Here is a 20,704-nt window from a genome sequence, read left to right on the forward strand (position 1 = left end):
ACAGCACATTTTCTGTCCTGAAACATGTCACACCATATTGCCAGCCGTAGAAATGGCTTCTCTCAAAGGTACTCTAATTACATTTTCCCTGCCCTAACTGGGCCTTTAGAAGTTTGCTGTTTTGTAATTTACTTTCTAATAGCTTTGCTAAATGACTCAGTAATATGATCAATTTATTTAAATGAAGACTAATAGAGCTTAATACGCATATTAGCATTTTAACAAGGGTCATCTACAAATGAAATCTCTTCAGAAGGCATATTTCTCCAATTAGAGGAAGAAATCTAACACTGAGAATCGTGCTAGCGGGCAAGCCAGATATTCCTGTTAAGGAGGCAGCTTGTGCTTTGTACTTTACCTTGATCAGAAAGGACTGTAGGTGGTAGTGAGGGCAGTTACTAAGCTGTGCATTCTTAGGTTTTCTTACGTAATCTCCCACTTTACACATTTCTTAATTTACCAAGAACCAGACCACACAGCTAAAGGCCACCCTCCCCTCTTCCTTGTCATTTCAACCCATGACTAGCCTTCATAAAGGAGGAGATTCTTTTCAACAGCTCTGAAAAGGGCAGTGGAGTACCAAGCCACGCCGCATTAAGCCTGAAAGTCACAAAACAACCATGTCTCCTCCATAAGGCGTCGGGTAGGACTTGCTCCGAAGTCATGGATTCAGGCTACTGGGGTGTGGGGTGAGGGGAGTGAGGAACCAGCTAAATCACTGGGCTTTGTGGCCCTAGCCAAGTTATTTAACCTTTTGTGCACCTTCTTGTTTTTTCATCGTTGTGCTTGGAATACGTGTCACAACATTCATTAAAAGCTTAGTCACCAGCCTGGAGCACTACGGCAAGGTAGTGGAACCTGTTAACCTCCAGCAGAGTGGGAAGAAGTTAGGTCACTGAAAGTGTGACCTTGTAGGTGATCCTGAGACCATACCACCTTCTCTGTCTTTGCATCTTGGTTGTCATGCCCTTCTATAGTATACTGCTCAGCCACAAATCCCCAAAGCAGTTAGGCTACTGACTTGAACTCTGAACCAAAGCTCTCAAAGTGAGCTACAATAGACCTGTTTTCTTCTCAATGTCCATTCAAGGTATTTAGTTACAGTAATGCAAAGCTGACTGATAATCATTGGAGAATATAGTTTAATTCATGGAGTTGGTTCACATAATTAATTAACTTTGTATAACTAAAGCAGTTGTTTTTTTCAAGTTGGGGAGATTTGCCCGCCAGGAAGCATTTAGCATTTTCTATAGATATTTATTTTAGTTTGTCTAGCTGGATTGCTTGTAGGGAGCAGAGAGGCTAGGGATGTTGAAAATATACTAAAATATACATTCTATATCAGAATTAGTTACCAAATAATAGGGCAGAGAAAGCCCCAACTAGATATCTGTCAAAACCAAATGAAACCTCCAATACCAGGAAGGGGTTACAACTTACTGAGTTGACTGAAGAGACCTCATGGAAACCCCTAAACAACTAGGCTATTGCCTACACTATTGATTGTTTCCACAAACTGATGGTAAGGCCCTATTCCTGAAAATAACACATAACTCACAAACAGAAACATAGCTGTTGTCTACCTAAGGCCCTTCTCTCGTACTCACTAGTATTCACAGTATTAGAGGGTATCTTGTATGCACCAGAGGAAAACTGTAAACACTAACCCTCCGTCTACAATGGTGTCCTGCCTTCAGGATACACTGGTACAATACTGGCACCGAGCTTATGGGGGTAACCATTCTCTGATTGCATTTAATTGACCATGAGATGATCACAGCCCATCCATGAGACAGAACCCATGCCTGACCCTGCTTATGTAGACCAGATAGGCCATGGGCCCAGGGGAAAACCACATACTACTGTTCTGCTAAAGGAATGTAGCAATGAGTTTTAAAGACATTCTGCTACAATCAGATCAGTGGATTGCTCACCCATCATTAGAGAAGCCTTCCCCTGCCGTAGATGAGAAGAAAGACAGAGATCCAGTATAAGTAGATAAAGCAGGGAATAAGAGACCTTGAAACACTTGGTTCTAAATGGTTGTCTTCATCAAATCCCTCTCTTTAGGGTTGGGGAAGTCCATGGAAGAAGAGATGGGAAGAGTGTAAAAGCCAATGGGAATGGAAGACACCAAGGAAAAGGGGCCTTCTAGCTACAACAGGGTGGATGTGCACATACAGTCACAGAGACTGTGGCAACATGCGCTCGGCCTGCACACACGGGGTCCCAGCACTGTAAGGGGAGGCACACACAAGCCCCATCCCTAACCCAGAAACTATCTCCAATTAATAGTCACTCACAAAAGAAAAACTCTTTCTCTTCAAAGGAATCTTACTGGGTATGCCCCAGCCCACAGTTAGATGAATGATACAAAACAAAATCAATGGTATTTCTGGAGGGTTGGGGTTTTTTGGGGGGGGTTGTTTTGTTTTTTAATTCATACTGCTTTGTCTGGTCTCCCCTTTCTCCCCTTAGTGTTACCTGACCTCATACAAAGGAATCTTGTACCTCGAGAAATTATTTCTTAAAACGTTGGAGTTGCTCAGGGTCACGGTAACATGGATCTTTATTTTTAGAACTGAAGCGTTATTACTCCATATGTAGATTTCACTTCTTGCTCTTCAGGGTCCGGTAAGAATGTGGAAACTTTAGCTAAGAGATCAAACCAGAAAGCAGGTAACCTAGAACTTACTGTTTGCCTTCAAGTGTAATGACAGTACGTCTAGCAGATGGGACGAGCCAACTGCTGATGTAGGTAATCAATACTTTCTGGAGAGTGAGGAGCTAACAAGAGTCTGGTCAGCATGCACCGCTGTTCTTGCCATACAGAGAAAGCTATGTACCAGACCCAAGCACAGTCCACCCTAACCCACCGAACACCCAGCAAGGTGGTGTGCAGTCTCTCTGACACTTCCTCCACTGCTCCCCAAGCCGCTCACCATCACGGACTGTAACTGTTTGTAGTTCACACCTTCCCATGGGCCACATGTTGGGTTGGGGGCAGTGAGACAGAAGCTGATCAGTCAACCCCATCTCCTGCATTTTGAAAGTTTCATCTTTACATATGGTTGCCTGTCAGGTGTGAAGAGTGTCGATGATTTTGCATGTAATTTCAGTCAGTCTGCTGGCACAATTTGCTCTCAAAAAAAAAAAATGCTTAGTAGAGCTCAAAGAAACCTTTCCTATCAAGACAGCAACATTTTGTTCAAGTTTGCCGTGAGCTGCTCCGCATACAGTTAGTGCTCATTTCCAGCAGTGGCATGCATTCACGAGGCACAGTGTGACAAGTGGGGACCCGGTAGAGCAGGGAAAATTAAAATCAATTCATTCATTTAACTGCATGTGGATGCACAGTGATGGCGGGGCTTTCCAACAGCATTCCAACTGTTCGAGTGAATAGCACCAGCTTTGGGATGGCAGGGAGAGCCTGGCTTTAGAAGCATCAAAGATCTGCTAGGATTTGGGAGACACTCGCCTTTCATTGCACTTACAGGAAGTGGGGGTCTGGTATGATGGCAGTTTCCATAATGTGGCGTGTATGCATAAAACTAAATACCAGTTACGTATGTCACCGTGTGTTCTGTGCAAGGGTGCAGCAGTAAGCAGTGAGGACAAATCTGTAGACAGCAGCTGCTGGTAATGTAGAGCCATCCTTTGAAACAGGCTCTCTTGGGGACCACTAAGCCTGTCGGGTAGAGATTATGGGCTTAGTATTGGACATGTTACCATTGAGAATTTTGTGTGATGTGACTACTTGGATCTATGTTAGAAAACCACCAGGATAGATGCAGTTTTTCCATGATTTAGATATGATAGTCTTCTAAGCAATATCCATGTCATGATTAGGGGAAACCATGTAGAAAGTAGCCATAAAGCTGTGACTGGTCTTCAAGGACTGCAAATTGCCTGTACTTTTTGAAATAATAATTCTGCACTACTTGATTCTCTCCCCGCTCCCTTCAGCTCATGAAGTAATGATAAGAAACTAATAAGCTCTATTTACTTATTTATGGCCCCCAAAAGTAAAAACAAATGTAGTTCATCTTTCTTCTGTCTGGGTGATGGGCTGGGAGAGCCAGCATGCTAGCACAGAAGCTGGGCTTGGGGAGCATGCAGCACTTTGACAGTAGCTAGACCTACCCTTGCATAGAAGGAAAGCGATTTGACCAACTTGATGATAAATGGCTTATAAAAGAATTTGTAGGCATACTAAGTTACAACACGGTGCATAATAGGTTCAAATACAAAAGCATAAAGTAGTATGCCATCTCAAAATTGCAGTTGGTATGGGGGAGGCAGCAGATTCGTGCTACATCACCAGGTTGTTCCCTCCCCCTTCCCAAACAGAGGGGATACAAGAGGTCAGTGTGGTGTAACAGGGTAAGCAAAGGCGGGGCATGATAGAGAAGGCAGGTTCTGAGTGAGGTGGGGGACATTACGCATGGATCCAGTTGCGTGAGCTGAAGGCAGAGAGTTTGAGCAGGGGAGTCATGGCCTCATGCTTGGGTTTTGAAAAGTATCACTGTACGCTTTCAAGAGCCAAAGGGAACTACCAAACAGAGAAACAGTAATGGTATTGTTTCTCAGATAAAAGACTCAGCAGTGGTCCTGACAAGGTGTTGGATACTGGACATAATTTTGAAAGAAATTTCAAGAGAACTTGTTAAAGAACTGGATGTTAATTGTGAAGGAAAGAGTAATTGGTAACTTCAAGTCTGGAAAGACAGTTGACCCTAGCTGAACTGAGAAAGACTGGTTCACAAAGAGTTAAATATAAGCAGGGAGAAGTCAACTATGGTTTATTCCTCCAACGTTCACCCATTGAAACTCATCACCATTGTGATAAGAAAGACTTAAAGACATCTTTTCGTTTAAGATAGCAACACTTTGCTCGTTGACTGTTAACTGCTCTGAATATGGCGCCCATTTTCCAGCACCCATGAGCCACAGCAGGAAGTAGGGATTTGGTCGAATACCAAAAAATACATTAAATTCAATTGTTCAACTGTGTGTTGATGCAGAGTTCAGTTTCTCTACTCAGGAATGGATTAGTGACCTTACAGAGATGGAGTAGGGAGCTCCTCAGTTCATTTTGACTTCCTGTCCCTTGAACTTCATGAGGAAATAGCATCATCTCTTTCGTCCTCTGCCACTTCTAGTATAGACACCATAAAAGTCCTTAGTTTTGGAAGGTGCAGCACAGGACAGGACACTGTCCTGGGGGTACAGTGCAGCCCTCACCAAAGACCACATCTGCTGCGGCTGTGATATTGGACTTCCTAGCCCCATGTATAAGAAATATATCCATTGGTAACTGTTGAGTGTTTCGTTGTAACAGCACACAGATTTAGCAGTGTCTAAATGGAGACTCAAAACGAATTTGAAGTTCAGAAGAAAAGCAAAGAGGAAAGAGAAACCCACAGGGTTACTATTGCTTAGATGTAAACATGTGAGCGGAGTGCGGCCCTGGATAGCTGGGGAGGGTGGAAGGTAGCGCAGGAGCTCTTCGAGGCTGACAGAAAGGTATTCCATGGTCATCCTCTCCCATGGGAAGGGGGCTCGACTACAAATGAATTTTAAATGAGGGTTTCGGGTATTATTAAATAGTAATACCATAATTTCAAACAGTCCTCATGGGATTGAAGAGGGAAAGTGACAGCAGATAAAAAGGTGGATCATAGTCTCATCATGTGCACCATGCCCAGACCAACTGAGAAGGCTTCAAAGGACAGAGTTGACAGATTAAATATGCTAATTAAATGCCAAGTGCTATTTACTTCTGACTATTTACCTTCTTCCCATTCCCAAAGTATAAACATGTTGAATTTTACCATTAAATAATGTTTCCCTCTAAGTAGATTCAGCATAGAATATTTTTCTTGTCAAATTCTTTTCTTACCCAGATGCACCAGTGAAGTGGTCGTTGCTTCTCTGAATCATGCTCAGTACAGCACATACTTCATGCTGTGTGGAAGAGATCGGACTGGTAGGTCCAACATCTTACCTCCACACATGCACACACATGCATGCATGCCTACACACTTTCCCAAACTCTTACTTAGAAAGACTCTTGATAGCAGCTCCATTCATCAGATTCAAAACTGAAAGCAATCAGATATTCATAGAATGAATTTTAAAACCTCATGTTCATATAAGACAGTTACATGACATAAGTAAGTCTCCTAGACATTATGTAGAAATAAAGAAATCAGAAACTGGAAAATTTATTCTGTGGTCATCCTCTAGGAGGAGGTGGTGGTGGTGGTAGAGTTGGTGGTGGTGGTGGTGGAGGTGTTGGTGGTGGAGGTGGTGACAGTGGTGGTGGAGGTAGCAATGGCAGCACTGGCAGTGTTGATAACGGTGGTGGAGGTGGTGGTGGTGGTGGTGGTGGTGGAGGTGTTGGTGGTGGTGGTGGTGACAGTGGTGGGAGTCATCTTTAAGATGGTATCTCTGGCCGCATTCTGAGTCCATGGTAGACTTGGGGGTGTCAGTTCATGGATTGTAAGGGAAGTCATGGCCATCAGTGATGTTCTACAGAGAAGAGTAGTGAAATGAAGGGAAGCCCAGTATATCCAGAGATCCTGCATCAGGAACACCAGTGACTAGCTCTGTCACTCAAGCCTGGCATGTAAGCAGGTGGGGCACGCCTGTCCTCTCAGCACTTGGAAGGTTAGGCAGACATATCCTGAGTGTGAGGTCAACCTAAGGTACGTAAGACACCCGGTCTGTGTCTGTCTGTCTCCTCCTTTCTCCCCTCCTCTGTGTGTGTGTGTGTGTGTGTGTGTGTGTGTGTGTGTGTGTGTGTGTGTGTGTGTGTACTAATGAAGAACACAAAGACAAAATGCATATATTAAACCTATCAAGTAGATCAGAGGAACTTGAGACCATTCCGAGTTTAGGTTGGTTAGGAAAGCACAGTGCAAGGACTTGAAGGATGGATTCCAGATGAGGGAATAAGCAGTGAAGTGTGATTTCACATTCCAGAATCTTAACTCCAAGGCAAAAACAGCTCTTCTTGGTTCCATTGCCCTATCCAAATGAGTTATACATCAGATTCCCTAGTACCTTAGGATATGACTTTATTTTTCAGATAAAAGTAGGATGAGGTCGTTAGAGGGGGAGTTAAGACGCAAATGTAAATTCATGTGAACATGAAGATGGCAGCCAGCACATAGGAACGGAGGCCGGGCATGTTCTCTGGGAGCACTCGGAAGGAGCTGCTTGCCCTGGCTGAACAGCAGACTTCCACCCTCTCCAACTCCTGGTGCTAACATTGTTTTAACTGACCAGGCTGCAGTGCTCAGCTCCGGCAACCCTAAGAAACTTAGAAAGAGGGTTGAGAAATGCTAACCTCTTCAAAGTGAGAAGGAACTGAATGTATTTTCACTTTAAGAATGGGAGAAGGTTAAAGAAGACTACAGAGTAGGCTTAGGAACCTGGGGGACTTGGGGACAAGGCACCGAGGATGTGAGCTTTAGCCAGGATGGTATTTGACTCAAGTGTTTAAATTGTATTTTATGTCTGTGAGTGAATGTGAGTTACAGATGTCTGTGAGCCATACATAGTGTGGGTGCTGGGGACCTAACCTAAAGGTGAAAGTGCTCTTAACCTCCGAGCCATCTCCAGGCCCTAGAGTCGGGGGTTTTCAGAGCACAGTCAGCAGTTTACACTTAGCTAACATGTTACAGCATGGCTACAAGCACTCATGCCTCCATAATTTATATAAAAGTCCATCTACTCTCTGTAATACAAAAAAGTAAGATCAAAGTTAATATAAAAATATGGATCACTGTTGGACACAATATATACTCCACAAAAATGAATGAAAAGTTGAAAATGCTGGTTATATAAGTGATATTTCTAGGTTCACTGATACAGTAAGTAAAAAGTAGTCAATGCCAAAAATAACTACGCCACCCCAATGGACATGTTCAGGAACCCAGAACACACTCTGGTACTTAGGGGATAGGGAAGAGGTTCAGAACACTGTTCCTTGAGGCTTCCCTGGCTGAGCAAGACCCCACCCACTGATGACCAGACCGGATGCATTTGTTAGTGGCTTAAAGCCACAAGGATTTGTTACACTGTAATTCTGGAGGGAAGGAATCTGCACAATGTTCACTGTGCTCAAATCAGCATGCCCTTAGACCTGAGTACTATCTTAGAGCTTTTGGGAAAAATCTGTTCCTTTTCTCTTTCTGTCTGTGGAGGCCCCTGTATCCCTTGCCCTGATAGCCTTTTACAGTTTTTAAGTCTCTAGCACAGCATCTTAAAGGCCTTAATAGTATCGATCGCACTGCCTTGCTGGCCTCTCCTCTTACCTTGTAAGAGGACTTGGAATTGCATGGAATTTACCTGAGTAACCCAAGGCACTCGCCCTCATCTGCAACGTTCATCTGTCCGGGTAAGAGAAACCCCCAGCTTTCAGAGAATAGGCTGTAGTTATCTTGGGGTGGAGGCTTTCTTCTGTCTCATTTGAGGACTTACCTCTTTGTAAATGAGCAAAGTTTCTTGATTCTAAAATACCAGTGGTTGTCAGCGACCTGACCTGATCTCTAGGGCACTCTGCATTTGATGCCCCAGTAAGTGAGCCTTGCCCTTGCCTGATAGGCGTCTGTGTCACTTTCAAGGAAAGTGCCAAAAGTACAGGAGAGGGGCAGGCTGTACCCACAAGAGTCATAAGTGTGTGTGTGTGTGTCTGTCTGTCTAATTTCTGTAGCTGGGTATGTGCATCTAAGTAAAGGCACTCAAGGAAGTCAAATATGTTTGGTCCACCGGTCCTAGAGTTAACAGGCAGCTGTGAGACACCCAACATGGGTGATGGGATCTGTACTTGGGTCTTTTTCTAGACAATATAACCCTTTTGTTGATGTTTTCATGATCTAAAGATACTTATTTAATTTTAAAACTCTTTTTAGGATTTTAATATAGTTCCATCATTTTCCCTTCTCTGCCTCTGATTGATACATCTACAATGTAACTCCTATTCCTAAGGCTCAGGAACCCCTCCCCGAGAGGGGATGGAAAGACTGTCAGAGCTAGAGGAAGAGTGAGTTTGTTGTGAGGCTGTGTCCTCTAGGACTGTCAGAGGCTCCGCCCTGAACATGGCTACTACACAACCTGGACGAGAACGACACCAGTGCACTCTAAGTCACTGGGTCACCTTCCCAGAACTGGTGATACTGAGCGATGTGTGCAGCGGGCAGAGAGTCCTTCAGAAGGAGCGAGGGAAGCGGCTCACAGGGGAACCACCCTAACCGGAAGTTTGTCTCTCACGGCCCCTCGTTTTCCTGCATGAGACCTCGAGCCACCCCTTGCTCTGTTCTGTGTCATTCCTCTCTCCGACCTCTGACTTTCCTGACTGCTGTTTCTTCTCTCAGCTGCAGTCCCCATTTTGGGTGTCATGTGCCTTTTATCCAGGCATCTGGTTTTCCTGGTAACCAAACCACATGACTGAGCCCCTCCATGACATGACCATGCAGGTCCTGCAGGGAAGTTTCCATTAAGTACTACTATAGTGCGGCCTTCGTTATGTCTTGGCACAGCACCTCAACTTCAACTTGGGAAGTTAGTTTCTCAAATATGCTTACATCAGAAGAGTCAAAAGATGTGACTATAGAATCAAAAAGGAGGTGGACAGCTACAAGAAAAGATGCAGGTGTCTGTGCTCCATGTAACCTATTATAGTTGTTTAAAGTCAAATGATGGAAATTAAGTTAAAACTTCACTTCCTTGCTTTTACTAGCTACATTTCAAGTGCTAACTAGCCCAGGGCTAGCAGCTAGGTTATTGGACAGGATATGAGCAATACATTATCATCATCACATAATGGACAGGACAAACTGTGTTAATGGACATGCTCAGAGCTGTGTCACTCCCAAAGCCCAGTGTTTTTCATGGTGACCACCAGTCTCCTTGGCTCTATGAGGAGGTGGCTGTCTCCTGCAGCTAATGGGAGCACGTGGGGCTGGGAGAGTTTCTTGTAGTGCAAGACACCCTACAGCCAACGAGGACTTTGAAAATCCTGAAATCTAGTAATTGTAGTAATAGAAATCTAGTCATTGTAGCTTCAGAACTCTGTCACATGTAAGCTGACTGCATTCTAAACCATCCAATAGTACAACTATCTCAGACCTCACGTGATGTTGGCCTTCTTCCATTCAGAACTCCTCAACCACTGCTCACTACTGTAGAGATCTGACACTCACAGTGACAGTGACACTTTCATTGTCACTAAGGTATCAGCATATTGGCATCTTAGTACCCAACTAATCCATCATTTGTAGTACAGCCGAACAAAACGAATGTTATAGCCTTTGTATTTATTCCTAGAATTGGGGCTTTATCATTATTTAAACTGTTGATGAAGGTTATACCACTTAAGCATTTTATTGCAAGACAGTTAAAGGGCTGTTGGAAAATATCAGTGGTGCAGAGGGACCTTGTCCCATTAAACGGGGAGCCCTTGAGAGACCCTGTGCGAAGGTGTCTGTCTTCCTGCTGTCATCTTCCCCTGCTGCCTGTGCCACCTCCCCCCGCCCCCAGCTTCTCTCACCCCATCTGCACTGAGACTGAAGATTCGCTTGCTCTTTCTCTCCTTGGCTTTCTCCACACAACAAGGAATTTGCCTTGTTCACTGTTAGATGCAGTGCAGACACGTAGGTGGACTTAAGTCTGGGGACACGACTCCGCCACATAAGTGTTTGCCATTCAGGACCCTAGTTTGATTTCCAGCATCCACATAAAAGCTAGATATGGGGATGTGTGCCTGTGATCCCATGGTGGGAAGGCAGGCAGCGTGATCTGGGACCTGCTGCAGAGCTACTCAAGCTAAATGGTTCAGTGAGAGCCTCTCAGGGACAATACCGCAGGGAGCAATTGAAGACAGCACCTAATGTCAACCTCTGATCTCCACACACGAAAGGCACACACACACACCAAAAACAAACAAACAAACAAACAAACAAACAAACAAACAAACAAAAAAGCCCAACCCAACCAACCAACCAAGCAAACAAAAAAGCAAACCACTGCTCAGATGGGAAGGAATCTTGAAGTCAAAAGTATAAAGGACTTGAAACGCATAACATAGGTAGGTACTAAGACTGGCTTTCCTCAAAGGTAAGAAAACACCCTTTTTGAACATAAGGTGCATTAAATACTCCAGTGGATTACTCCAGTGGATGCTGCCATGGCCAGCATCCTTTCTCTATGGTTAATATTCCAGTGTTTGCCTTGACTAGATCCATTCCTTTCTTCACCCTAAGTGTTCCGGTGTTTGCCATGGCCAGCATCCTGTCTCTATGCTGAGCAGCCCGAGTTTGAGTTGCCTGTTCTCCTTGAAACGTCTCCCCAGTGAGGCTGCAAGGCAGCTTTGGGCTTTGCTAAGTTGGATCCAGGAACAGCTTGACAGTTTCCTTACTGCTTGCAGCCCGCGGTGCCTACAGAGGCCTCCACCCCACGGTAGCTCCTGCCAGGAGTTGTCACGGCATTAATTAAACTGGAAGAAGAAAGGCATTGCGTGTCATTTTCTATATTGAATGCCTCCATGTTGTGGATGCATCTCCATGGAGAATCTCATATGTAGACTGAGAACAACTGCCTGGGAACACCATGGAGCTCGGGCAGGATGCTGGAGACAGGGAAATTGCAGCACACCAAACTGTGAGTTCCGTCTCATGCACCGTGCTTTTTAATGAAAAAGAGGAGTTAATCTTTTCCTTACTCTGAGTTATTCTTCAGTTTCCTCCCTCAAAGTGTGGGGTGTCGGGTTGGGGATTTAGCTCAGCGGTAGAGCGCTTACCTAGGAAGCGCAAGGCCCTGGGTTCGGTCCCCAGCTCCGAAAAAATAGAACCAAAAAAAAAAAAAGTGTGGGGTGTCTGCATGTGCTTCATGGATACAATACTTGTTGCTCCTGTATCCAGGACTAGACTCAACTGCTATGAAGTAACGGAGACATTCCACTGTGTTCATACAGATTGATACAATTTTAGATTTATGTGTCAGATGTGCCCAGTTTCATACTCATGAACTTTACTCCTGTTGCATGTTAAAAGGCAAGTTGCATTGTAAGAAACAAAAGGTACAAGCTAAAACCAGGGCACTTCCCAATGGAAGTGTGGAAAGGAGACTTTGGGTAGATGAGGGTTTACCCTTCATGCCACAGGTCAGCTCAGTAGTGCTCTGGACAGCTGGCTTCCCAGAATCCACAGGTAGCCTCTAGACCCTTCCCCAGAAGGATGCAGAGACCAACAAGGTAGCAAAGACGACCTGGAGCAGCAGGCACAACTGGGAGGGACACGAGAGTCCAGGACATATAGGACATGGAATAGAAAATAAAAGTAGTGTAATCAGTTGTCGCGGAAGCTTGATAGTGCAGGTCTGTTCCTGTGGAACGCAGCGCAGCGCACTGTACCTCACCACAAACAGCGCCAGCAACACCAAATAAATTATCAGAGGCCAAAACAGCAAAAGCAATGTTTACATTTTAGTAGGAGGGGACGAAGAATAAAGTGTAAATGTGGTAAGTACATTAGAGAAACCCAGAGCAGGAGAAGCATCAGAATGCCAGAGTCAGGACAGAGTGGTGTCATTAAATACTGTTGTGCGTCTCAGAGAAAGTGAGATTTGAATAAGAGATTGATGATCATGAAGGATTAGTCGTGTAGCTCAATGAAGGAAGACTGGTCCAGGCTGAGAGTAAAGCCCAGTGCAAAGACTCTGGGTTGGTGTCTCCGGGAAGGTGGAATGCCCAAGGGCAGACACGAGACCAGCATAGAGCAGAGGAGCGAGCAAGATAGGGAGAGGGGGAGAGAGAGAGACAGAGACAGACAGAGAGACAGAGACAGACAGATACAGAGAGAGAGAGAGACAGACAGACAGAGAGACAGACAGAGAGAGACAGACAGACAGAGAGACAGACAGATACAGAGAGAGACACAGAGAGAGAGACAGACAGATACAGAGAGAGAGAGACAGAGAGAGAGACAGAGAGAGACAGAGAGAGACACAGAGAGAGACACAGAGAGAGACACAGAGAGAGAGACAGAGACAGACAGAGACAGAGAGACAGAGAGAGAGACAGACAGATACAGAGAGAGAGACAGAGAGAGACACAGAGAGACACAGAGAGAGACAGAGAGAGAGACACAGAGAGAGAGACACAGAGAGAGATTGATTCTGGAAGAGTCAAGAGTAGAGATTTGACCTCAACTCTGAGGAAGTCAGATCCAAGAAACTGAGGAGAGGTAACTAGCCATGTGGCAGAGACAGATTAGAATAAATGTGTTATGTAAATTATGAACTATTTAGGGAATGAGCCGAAGCTTACGGCCCAGGCATTTATTTATAAGTAAGTTTTCCGGCCAGTACCCCCTGGTATGAGGCTGGGCTCTCATGAAGGTCAAACAGTGACCATCCCAAGAACCAGCAAGAGCAGCCTGCTAGACCGAGCTGCTGAGGGAGCAGGGCCAGCTGCCACAGACGCTTGCTGGTCTAAGGAGCTGGTAAACACACAGAAGAGCACAAGGGACATTTTTCCCTGGAGCTGCAGTGGGACTGAGAAGCCCAAAGGGCTGAGCTGGTAAAAGTATTAAGTTTGAATAAAAGAGAAACAAATATTTACTTTGAAATTAACAAAATGAAGCCCTTAAAGTGAAAGTTAAAAAATATTAAAAAGGAAAGAATTTAGAGGAAATTAGATACAGAAAAGATTTTGAGTTTAGAAAGCATTAAAAGAAAAATGCTTCTGAAGAAGAGAAAGAAAAATAGAGTGGAATCTCCAGAGTAAGGAAAGAGAAAGGAAATTAAAGCAGGATCTCCATAAAAGGAGAGAGAAACTAAAGTGCAGTCCCCAAAGAGAGAAGAAAATTAGGAGACTGGAAAAGAAAATGTTTTCCATGTTAAAAATGGAAAATAAAAATATAGTTTTGCTTTGTCATCATAAAATTAATTACATGTTCAATCATGATTACAGTTTTATATATCCTCTTCAAGAAAGATCAGAATAAAGCACATTTAGATAAGGAGAAGACTAAAAATGAAATGGTAGATTGAGGGTCATAGAGCAGAGGTTAGAGGATTCTTTAAATCAGAATGAGAAGACTCGAGTCTGGAACCTGCAACACCAGAAAAGGCCGTCCCAGATGAGACGCCCATGAAGGCCTGAAGAGTTAGCATGGCAGCCCACAGAGATGCAATATTCAGAAATAACAATCCAGATTCTGTTTAATGATGCTACCTTGGAGCAATGTCAAACCGTAGCTTATATGTTGCATTTCATAGACTTCGGAGGATTTACACATGTGCATATGTTAATATGTCATACAGTTGACGCATGCACCGTTGCACCGTCAGACGGTGGCTATCTTGGAAATGCCTTTACAGATTGAAGCTGATGATACTTCAACCTGTGTATCCATCAGAACACAACAATTTTCTTAGACATTATGACGTAGAAAATGTTACAGGTCTGTCTCACAATCCTATAGGTCAAGCAGGTATAGAGAGCTCTAACAGGACTTTAAAGGAAATGCTTGTGGGGGGGGGGGGTGGGAATAAAGCTTATGGTCTAGGCATTTATTCACAAATAATTAAGTCTCAGAGTCGTTATTCTGGAAACAACGAGGCCTGGGTAGAAAAGCTCTTGGCTACACACACTGGTCTCTTTAAAACAGCCTCTCTCAGGACACTGTGTTTATAATAGGGTGGGGTTCCAATTAGAAGGTAGTTCTGAGCAAGAAGTGATAAGTTATGGTCTGCCATGGTCCTGGTGGCGAGGAGAGGGTAGAACATGGTACGTTTTCATAGTAGTCCTAATGGGATGGACTTCTGGACCCTTGTGTATAACATGAAAATAAGGAAGAGTGTTCCTAAGCCTCACTTTTCTTTATATGCCTGCTCGGTATATATTCACTGTTCTATGCAGTGGCTTCCATTATGACGTTTTGATATAAAGTACATTGATCAGATTCAACCCCTGATAGTCCTTCTTTTAACTTTATGATTTTGGTTTGATTCAATTGCACATATAAATAAATCACGTGAATCTTGTTTCTGAGTCTAGCTAATTTTACTTAATATGATAATCTCTAGTTCCCTCCATTTTTCTTTTCTTTTTTTTTTTTTTTTTTTCGGAGCTGAGGACTGAACCCAGGGCCTTGCGCTTGCTAGGCAAGCGCTCTACCACTGAGCTAAATCCCCAACCCCTCCATTTTTCTTAAAAATGATTCTTGTTATATTTCCCTTCCCAGCTGAATAGTATTCCATATGCATACAACATTTTCTTACCTATTTATTGACAGATGAATCTGGGCCGATTCCATAGCTTAACTGTGAGCAGTGTCCCAGTAAACATGGATGTGCAGTATGGAATCCTACTGGTTCCTTCAGACACACGGGGAAGTTAAATAACCACGTGACAATTCTGATTTCAGCTTAAGGGACCGCCATGCTGTTCTTATGGTGACTATGACACTTCGAATCGCCCCTGCAGTATAAAATGGATTCTCACCTTGCACTCTCGCCAGCATTTGTGAGCATTGTATTTGTTTCGTGACGGAGATTCTGACAGGGCCAAGATGGACTCCTGATGCAGTTTTGATTTGTATTTCCACAATGTCTAAGGCTGGTCTTTTTTCGTGTATTGATTGGTCACCTGTGTTTCTCTTTTATGAACATTTTACTCAGTTAATTCCTTTAGTGGTTACATTTCTGAATTCTTTGTATATTCTGGACAATAATCCCTGTCAGATGACTAGCTGGCAAAGCTCGTCTCCTTTCGGTTGGCGGCCTCTTCACTCTGTTGTTTCCTCTGCTGCACAAAAGCTCAGGTCATATTTTCTATGCAGAGACGCATTTTCTCAGCACACTTTGTCATGTGAATACTATGTCGAAAAAGCCAGGGTTCTAATAGTGACCGTGACCTTCTTTAGAGCAAAGGCCATGTATTTGCCCATATCTGATCCCAGGAAGGCTCTCCCCCTCATAATCAGAAAGATCTCTAAACATTTACAAAATCAAATGGACTGCGCACTTTCATTTGCATATAAGACATGCATGTATAATCTTCCCTTATGGAACATCTGGAATATTAATCAACAAATAACTCTGGGTTACACACTAGGCACCCTTGTTTACCATCTGTTAAATATCTGTATCAATATCTTAATAACATTGTTTGCCATTGGTTTTTACCTCAGAGTTGGGCTAATTGTTATTTTTGGCTAATTATGATTTTATTAGAAAACCCAGTTCCGAGAAGCTTGAGGAAATATTTCTTCAGCAGTTTCCTGATAACATAAGCATAGCCTGCCCTATTTAATGAGGAATACCCATAATTCATGGGGTGAGTCCTGGCGTTGAACCTAAATGTTCTCAAACAACTACCAGAGGAGCCAATGGAATGAGCGCACCTTCAGAGCGGCAGTTCACAGAGCTATGGTTTTGTATTTTAACCGTGCCTACCCAAAGTCCCAACTGAAACACGCCTTTTATCATGGAGCCCTGGTATGAGCAGGCTCTCCACTGGAGGGTTCTCTGATTTTCAAAGTAATCCCTTCAAGAAGCCATAAAGTTAAAACTCGGCACCCTTCTAAAGCAATCCCTCCATGCTCCCCAGAACAGTACTTCGAGGCCTGCATTACTACCTCAACGGATGGACCTGGTAAGCAGCCTTGAGGTTTATGTAAATGGCTTAAGTCATCCAGACTGACTGGTACAGCCAGGGGTTCCACTCAGACTGTGAGGTGCAAAGCGTTTGTGTGTTCATCATCTCGCTACCCTGCCACTGAATCTAAACTTGCTAATAGTAATCACATGCTCCCTCAACCCCACACTTACATCTCTAGCTTCCTGTGGAGAGAAACATCTCGTCCACTTTCTATAGTTCACCAACCCTGGGTATTTATCTCGTCTGCATTGAACTTCAGGGAGCTAATTTCCAGCCAAACCTCCAGTTTGAAAACCCGGTATGTAAGATACAAAAATCGGCCGTCAGAATGAGATGGAAAAGAAATACAAGTAGGGATTCTTGGTCTCACTGTTGAAACAAGAGGTCCAGGTCCCTTGCTGGTGTTTTAAGTGCCCTCCTATTGACACAGCAAATGGCATCTTCCTGGCAGAATTCACCGCAGCAGTGTCCTTGGTGGACAGGCAATCGTCACAAACCACCTTTTGGTTTTCAGATAGAAGAATGGATCTCTGCAGCCGAAATGGAACAAAACTGCACTGGTTCCACCTTAACATCCGGAACTGAATCACTTGGCAGTGATACCGGGAGCACAATAGATTTTAACTCAACCAAACTCAATTTGATTGACCATGGGACTCAAAATGGAACACCAAAAAAATAATTGGAAGTATTCCAGACAGACCTGGGATGGTTTGGTCTGTCTCCTCTGTGCATCTCCACCCTCAGCGATGGTTCCTGTTATCTGCTCTCCCCACCTGCTCAGCTCTGTTTAGCTCTGAGCTACTAGGAATGTTGTAGACCCTTCAACGCTTGGGCAACCCAAGAAACAGGAAGACCGTGTGCCTCATGTGGGATCTTCCTTTCCCCTAGAAGCAAAAATCAGTCTAGAAAGAACACTATAGAGAGATTTCCAACTTCCCCACGGAAGGAAATCAAGAGAATCATCTACAAACTCTTACTGATCCCCTGAGAAGTGGAACCCATCTCCTTGGAAGCCCGTTGTCTTCCTTTATAGAACCCCTAGCTCTTACCAGATTTCATTTGTTTGCTTGTCTGTCTCCTCCTACCCTTGCACTGAAAGACAATCAAAGGCAGGGCTATGTCTGTAGCGTTCTATTCCCTACCCTTGATATAATTTCTGCCTCAAGGTTAGCTCTTCATAGATAATAAATTTAAAGCTAAGTATCATAGAACGAATCACTGGAAAACAAATCGCTGGGTAGAGAGAGAAACATACCTTGTGCGATTGCGTATGCAGGAAAAGGTAAACAAACGTGAGGGGGTCGGGATTACTTTGGAGTAGGAGTGATAACTGGGAACTGGCAGGAGGCAGGCTCTCAGGAATGCAAGTGTTCCAATATTTTATTCCTTGATCTAAGTGGTCCTTTGGAGATGGGGAAATAGCCCTTGCCTACCATCTGTGACACACTGGATTCCAGCCTATAACTGAAACAACATAAGAATTTCCTGAGTGCTGCTTTCTGCCTGTGTTTTTAAATATATATATATATATATATATATATATATATATATATATATATATATAATTAAAAAGTTACTAAGAGGAAAAAAGGAAAGAAAAAGAAACAGTTAGCTACCCTGGACCCATCAAAAGAAATTAGGGTGGCTAAGAGATTCTAATTACATAAGGAGTTGCTTTTGTCTTTTTTTCTTTGCTGAGTATGAATTAAAATTGCTTGCAAATTATGCACCAACCCTCACCAGCATTCCCTAACCATCGTTACTCCACAGCACATTTTATTACACTCTTCATCAATCATTTATTCTCCACAGATCAACACATCTGTATGCATGTACGAATTACAGTCTAATTAAGGAAATCTACAGTATCATGTTTGATGTTATCAACTCCTTATCATGTACACAGGGAGGGAACAAAAAGATTTCCATGAGTCAATAAATACGCGGGATGTCAGGTACTGAAAAGTGAATCGTGCCTCTGATTAATTGACTTTAATAATAATCATTTTATTTATATAGAGACCTCGCCAAGGCATTCGGGGAGCTATAAAGTGATCTGTAGTCCATGATTAAAGCACGGAATGAGCAATATATAACAAGCTTCCTTCCCAAAGCAAAACAAAGGGAAGAGATGGATAGGCAGGATATGGGGGTGCGGGAGAGGGAGTGGGCCATAGACTCGGTGTCTAGACGGTGATAAATGCTGCTTCCTTCGTTAAGAGGAGGGGAGTTTCCGGGATCGGCCAAGGCCTGTAATTTAATAATGTTGCGCTGAAATACTGATCTGTGGGGACTGGCTTCTCACCCTGCAGAGATGCACACACTTCCTTCTTCCAATGCCTGGTGGCAGAAACTCAGATAATAATGGCGTCTCTCCGGCAAGCTACCTCCCAGGTGTGAGTGGGATTTCTCATAATGATCCAAGCCGCAGACGTTCAGGGCATCGCTATAAAAAACACTTCTTGGTGTGGGACAGAAAAACAAAAAAAAAAGGAAAGAAAGGAAAACGTAGGCAATATTTTTTAGCTCTTGGTGAAGGCCAGGAAATAAACATATTTTTGAAAGTGCTCAAGAGGGTGCTTACCAATGTGGAGGTCCTAAGAGAGCAGCAGAGCCGTTCCCTCTCCAGCCACCCTACCCTGTCTGTCTACTTGTTCCAGGTCCTCTTCCACTCCAAGGCCCGCACCCTTCCAGTGGCTTCTTGGCAAGTCCTTTTCACTTCTGACTGTCTCGTTATGTGGTTTGCTGCCATGAGGAGTGTCTCCAGGTAAAATGCAGAGGAAGATACAAAGAAATGGGAAGGAGGAAGTCAGGCCAAGCCCGGCGAGGAGACATGCTCGCTGTGCAGTCTTGGGGACCTGTGTTTGAGTCCCAGAACCCATGAAAGAAAAGCAGGATATAATGGTCCCATCTGTCATCCCAGCCCTTCCACAGCAAGGTGGGGGATAAAGAGAGAAGAATCGTCCTGAGGAAGCTCACGTGCCTGTTCAGTGCAATGGACCTGGCAGAAGAGTAGGTAGAAGGGGAGAGCTGATTCTGGAAACGTCCTCCTCTGACCTTCTGACCTCCACAGACCCACAACAGCATGTTCAGGCTCTCTCTCTCTCTCTCTCTCTCTCTCTCTCTCTCTCTCTCACACACACACACACACACACACACACACACACAATCCCCTATAGGCAACTGTTCTTAAGGCCTTCTAAAATATTGCATTAATAATTGTGTGTGTGAGGGGGCTGGAGAGACGGCTCAGCGGTTAAGAGCATTGCTCTCCTAGAGGTCCTCAGTTCAATTCCCGGCAACCACATCGTGACTCTCAACCATCTATAATGGGAGCTGATGCCCTCTCCTGGCACTTAGGTGTACATATAGAGCACTCATGTACATGAATTAAATCTTTAACAAGAACAACAACAACAAAACAAATCGTGTTTGTGGCCGTGAGGGAAGCAGATGCACAGACCCATAGCCAAACATTAGGCAGAGCTCAGGGAACCCTTCAGAAGGGGAGGAAGAACTGTAGGAACAGAAGAGAAGTTAAGGACACCAGAACACAAGAACACAGCCCACAGAATCAACTAAGCATAGTGGCTCACAACCACGGGGCCGAAATGGGTCTGCCAGGCTCTCTGAGCGCATGCCCAGGTTCTTTAGCTCAGAGTTTTTGCTGGACTCCTAACGGTGTAAGAGCGAGTGTCTCTGACTCTTTTGCCTGCTTCTTGGGACCCTCTTCCTCCTCCTGGGTTGCCTCATCCAGCCTTGATATGAGGGTTTGTGTCTGGTCTAACTGCATCTTGTTATGCTATGCTCAATTGATATCACTGGGGGCCTGCTCTTTCCTGAAGGGGAATAGAGGAGCAGTAGATATCAAGGGGAAAAGGGAGGTGGGGATATAACTGGGAGAAGTCGATGGAGGGCAGCCTGGGGTCAGGATGTATGATGTGAGAGCTACATACATACACACATACCTACATCATACATACTAATACATACACACACACACACACACACACACGGTCATGTACCAAA

Source organism: Rattus norvegicus, chromosome 4 (genome assembly GCF_021556685.1).
Source record: "Rattus norvegicus strain SHRSP/BbbUtx chromosome 4, alternate assembly SHRSP_T2T, whole genome shotgun sequence".
NCBI lineage: Eukaryota > Metazoa > Chordata > Mammalia > Rodentia > Muridae > Rattus > Rattus norvegicus.